Source organism: Cataglyphis hispanica, chromosome 14 (assembly GCF_021464435.1).
Source record: "Cataglyphis hispanica isolate Lineage 1 chromosome 14, ULB_Chis1_1.0, whole genome shotgun sequence".
Lineage (NCBI taxonomy): Eukaryota > Metazoa > Arthropoda > Insecta > Hymenoptera > Formicidae > Cataglyphis > Cataglyphis hispanica.
Window position 1 is genome coordinate 7071501 of NC_065967.1, and position 6000 is coordinate 7077500.

General features: G+C 29.5%; 1 protein-coding gene across 1 annotated transcript in view; it reads left to right on the forward strand.

The window, feature by feature from the left end:
* Nucleotides 1–6000, forward strand: part of LOC126854511 (uncharacterized) — a 61542-nt gene that overhangs the window by 9957 nt on the left and 45585 nt on the right. The window lies entirely within an intron of this gene.

Here is a 6000-nt window from a genome sequence, read left to right on the forward strand (position 1 = left end):
GTAAGAAATATGTTTGTTTTTTAATTTTGACAGTTTTTTTTGCTACTATTGTACATGCAAAACATCCTTAAACTCTTTTTCTCGTTCTCTCTTTCTTTGTTTGTCTCTGTCTCCATTTCAAAAAAATTCAAAAGTTTCCTGCGAATACCACAAATGGATTTTTAATTATTTTACCAGTTGTAATGACATATCATTGTGATAACCAAACAAGCTTTCAAAGTATTATTATTATAACTGATTTTAATTCTACCGAAGCAAAAAACTATATGCTTTAAAATAATCATATTTAGAGTTAATATTAGAGAGAAAAAGAGAGAGCAAGATCTTAATTCAAAAATTTATTTATATTAAAATATTACATACTATATATACATATATAGGGTTTCCCGAAATTAAATGTTAAAATTTCTAGAGTGTGTGGAGAAAAAAAACTAAAAAAACAAAAACTAAGAAATAAATTCTTTTATGGATTTACTCGTTTTTGTTTCATTTTTTAAAGAAAATCGCAAAAAAATTATTTACCAAAAAACTTAAAACAACACTAAAATTTTTAGATTTATCAAAAAGTACCATGAGATGAAAATTGCATAATATTAAAAAAAAAGAGTGAGTTAAAATTTTGTTAAAGTAAAATTAGAGAATTATAAATACGCGATAACGCGAGATTATTATCCTGTTTACTTTAATTTATATTTACATTTTTACGGTCATTATGAAAGTGACAACATGAATAAATAAATGTAAATAAATACCGAAACGACAAAATCTTATCTTTTTCTCATTATTTATTAAAGTAATAAATATTTAAATAAACAATATCTATTAATGTATACTATTAATGTATATTAATTATATTATATTTATTATTATATTATTTTGTTATTATTATTTAATTGATGAGACATTTTTCATAATATACATATATTATTAAAATTTTTTAAATATACAGGGTGAAGCATCTAAAACAGGCCACCCGAATAACTCCCACAGTTTTGGAGATAGGAGAAAATGTTTGCAATAAAAGTTGTATGATATCGAGAGGGAAATCTTGTAGAGATAAACATTTTTTTTAGGTGGAGATGCTTAGGAGATTTGAAGGTCATTTTCTTTTTATTTCATTTCATTTTATTTTGTCCATAAAAGTAATGATAAGTTCATTTCAAAATGTGAATATTTTACGAAATATTATATTTTACATGAATATTTTACGAATATCCATGTTTACAGTTTATGTAAAATTATATCAATATAAAGTACGAAATATTTCGTAAACTATTCACTTTTTGTTCATCTTATCCTTATAACTTTTTGTGCTAAATATTGCAAGGAATCGATTTGTATAAAAAAATGAGGATGATTGCATTAAAAAAAATGAAGATGGCCTTCAAATATCCTAAACATTTCCACCTAAAAAAAATGTCCACCTAAAAAAAAATGTCTACCTCTACAAAATTTTCCCCTCGATTCCATACAACTTTTATTTCAAACATTTTCTTCTATTTTTAAAACTGTGAGAGTTATTCGGGTGGCCTGTTTTAAATGCCTCATCCTGTATACACATGACATCCTGTATTTTTTGTGAATGATATTTTATAAACTTTTGTGTGTGAATTTTTTTATAAGATAAATTATTCTTTTTTGAAATAAATATAAAAGTATTTAAAAAATATCTTAATATAAAAAATATGAAAATATTTACTAGAATAATAGAGCCGAAAAAACAACGACAGATTGCAAGAGCTTCTGTATTCTCTCTTCTGCTTGCATCGCATCAACCGATTATCTTTATCTGATTCTTCTCCTGATATTGCTTCGATGGTCCGACGCAAACTACGCACATTCTCATGTACTTACACAGACTTACGTGCATGTACACCATATTAATTACAATGATTTCTCGCCACTTATGTCCGAGCAAGATTTAAATTATAGATATCCATTGCGCGGACCAAAAAGAAGAAGAAGGAAAGAAAATTCCAAAACGGAGAGGAAAGGGAAACAGAGAGAGACAGAGGGATAGAGGGAATGAAATAGGGCAGCGAAGGGGCCTGCACAAAGCCCAAGCCATGATTACAGGGTGCGCGCAAACATTTCAGGAATCAGACGCGTCGGAAATTCTTGGGTCATGGGTCAATCTTGCTTCTCCTCTCTCCTTCCTTTCTTCCCTGTGTCTACCTCCCTCTCTATCACTTTCTTCTTTTTTTCGATCTTCCTTATAATCCGGATTTTCTTTCATTTCATTATTGTCGAAAATATCTCGATAAATCAATCCACTAAAGACTCGAATCGATTAATTTGCAAATGAAGAAATGATTAATTTTGAATCCGTTTCAAAAATTTGTAGAATTTATAGAAATATTTTTTTGGGGCTTAAAAGAGGATAAAATCTGGAAAACCGTCGGGACATAAAATGGCGACAACGCTGTAACATATTGACCTAACAATAAATGAAGTCATAAATCAAAGGTTACCGGGCCGCCTGCATCTCGGCTTCGGGCGCAATTAAATCGTAAAACGCGCTTCGCGCATTAATAATAATCAGCCACGCCGCGTCGTGGAATTTTACTACAACGATAAATTCAACGATGAAAAATATATATCTCTCTTTTGCGAGAAACATTTCTTAATTTTATAATTATTTGCTGATATTATATTATAGTTTGTATAACGGTAGTCAATAAGGAGTAACTGAAGAATAAAGTCTCGCTTATACTTTTCTAAAAATAAAATAAACTAGATTTTTATTATTGTCAATTTTTTTAAGAGTTAAAGAGCAAATTTTAATATTTAAAGCAAATTAAATCTGTAAATCAAATTAAATAATTAAAATGTCTGAATTTTTTTACTTTAATGCATTATAATGCTGCAAAGTTGAATATCTCTTGGATTCTAGAGAGTTGAATTTTTATTGTTCGATGCAAAAATATCTTCCATATTCTCAAAATTGTTTCAAAGAGAGTTGTTTCATAGACGTTCAGATTCGTGACAAACACTTATGTGCGCGCGCACACACGCACTCATCGTTCTCCCTCTCCCTTTCTCTCTCTTTCTCTCTCTCTCTCTCTCTCTCTCTCTCTCTTTCTCTTTGTTTCTCTCTTTCTCTCTCTCAAGTACTCCCAACATTTGTATGCGCCTGTTTACTATCCGGTAAATATTATGCCGCAGTCATAACGTATATCTCGGCGGGTTTGTACAGCAAGTCTTGTATGGAACGGCTATTAGCCGCATTCAATCACCATTACACGCTCACGCACTTTCTGTTCCTCAGTCGCTTGTTTCCCTTCAATCCTTGCCCGCTTGGAATTAAGATAAAAAATACATGCCAACCAGAAAATACATGATAATCATGATACGAAATCATTTGTGAGAATCCAAATTTCGTTCCACATTCGAATTTGATAAAATGCTCCAATTTCTGCTACTATAAGCTGTTTTTATGTATGTATGTATGTATATATATATATATATATATATATATATATATATATATATACAGGGTGTCCTAGATCACCCGTACATCTCTTTTCTTTCAAAAACTAAGCATTTTAGAGAAAAAAGTTTTGAACAAAAATTGTATGGTTTTGAGAGGAACATAAGATGGTGTCATTGGTTTGACCTTAGATGGCATTGTTAAGGTCAAGTCAAGGATATACTTTTATGTACAGAATAATAAGATAAATCAAATAGTGTAAAGAAAAAATAAATAATTATTATAAAAAAATATATTGCAAATAACTGCATACTTTTTTTAAAAACAATTATTGTACACCATTTGATTCAACTTATTATTCTGTACATAAATTACGATACAATTATCAAACACTAAATAATTTTCGAGATATTTTATATTTTATACTAAAATATGTCAGATTAAGATACAAAATAACTCAAAAAATTCTTAATAAAAAATACTTTATTTAGTGTTATGGAAAGCTCTCGACATTAGCTATAAGAATATGCAATAAAAAATAGGAGATTCCATTTAAGAAATTAAAGGTGTTCTTGACTTGACCTTAACGATGCCATCTAAGGCATCAATCAATGACACCATCTTATGTTCCCCTCAAAACCATACAATTTTTGTTCAAAACGTTTTTCTCTAAAATGCTTAGTTTTTGAAAGAAAAGAGGTGTACGGGTGGTCTAGGACACCCTGTATATATATATATATATATATATATATATATATATATACAGGGTGTCCGAAAATTTTGACACACTCAAAATGTGAAGTTAGATTGGGCCAAACTAAATTGAAAAGTCTTGTACCATTTTGCAAAATTTGCAATAATTATTGCGTTATTAATTAAAATATGTGAGCTAATGAGCGCATTGGAAAACAGTAGGCCGGTATCGGCAGGCATGTACGATGAATTACTTATGTATGTCTCTTAGTAATGAAAGCATCTTAGCGAAAGGTAAAGTCACGCAGTCATCTCTTGCTTAGATGATGCCTGAACCTAACCTGAATAGTGTTTGAATAGTATTAATCTATTTGTCCTTAGCTCAACTCTCTCTTTCTCTTTCTCTCTCTCTCTCTCTCTCTCTCTCTCTCTCTCTCTCTCTCTCTCTCTCTCTCTAGATGTAGAGTGTAAATTAAATATTCCCAACACGAAGAAAGTCTAATAAAGATAGATAATATTGCAAGTAAAAAGAATTAATTAATATATATGTTTAAAAAATATATAATAATTTAATATTAATTATTGCAACATTAGAAACTTTCTTCGAATTTTTTCATATAATTTTATAAATATGTATTTCGATAATAATCGCGGTACTACTACTATTATATTAAATTAATAATTGTATAATTTTGATTCTTCGAAGCATCAAAACTTTGATCTTCTAAAATTTTAATGCCGAAGTTTTCAATCTTCGAATCTTCGAAAATCAAGACTTTCGAAGCAAATCACTAGCTCTCATCTTAATATCGCATTATATAACTTCTCTTATATAAATAATGATAAAAATCTAAAAGAAATAACAAAACACAAAAAATCAGAATATTTAAAAAATTAAAATATAAAATTTTTTTATAAAATATAAATATATTTTGTTATAAAATATATATATATATGTCTATATATATATATCTATATTGAATATATCTATCTAGACTCCACTCTTGTATGTGTGTATATATATATATATATATATATATATATATATATATATATATATATATATCGTCTTTAACTAGAAATATACATTCATATTTTCTTTCTACTGTGTATTACTCATAATAAAATCTATTTTTTCTGCTACTTTCTATTACATATTTATAATATATATCTTATCGCAAATCTAGTTTAAACACATACTCACGCCTGCACATACACGTATATTGATTCTCTCGATTGTTTCTCGCGAACGAATTAATTTGCAATCGATCGGGATCCGCCAGTAATGGTTATGCCGATAGCGATGTAACCAGCGTGCAAGTATTTCGGCCGGGTGGGTCTCGACCGGATTCCCGAGTCCCTTTCCCGGCCGCACGGCTCTTGGATTCTTCATGGTTCCCAAGAGGGTCAGAGGTCGGTGGGCCCTCCTCCGCCTCGATTCCTCACCCCGCCGTTCTTCGACCCGCCACTTACAAGCCGCCCATCTTCTTCCCTTTCTTCCTCTTTCGCAAAAAAATTATTCATTCGTTCAGACATGACGAGAGACGTCAAGCCAAACTTTGCAAAAATTGCGAAATTATAAATTATACTAGAATAAATCGATAAAAAGAGTAGGAAAAAAGTGGAGAAGGAGAGAGCAAGGGATGAAAGGAGTTAGGAAAAAAGAACAAAATATTGTAAATTCAAAAAAATATAATAAATTAAATATATACATTAGTTCCCTCAAATGAATAAAAAACTTACAATTTGGTTTCTTTGTATATAGACAGTATATTTAAATATAGTGCTATACATATTTCATTCAATTTTTACCAACATAAAATTAATGTAATAAATATATATATTAACAAAGAGTAATATAAACTCTCTCTCTCTCT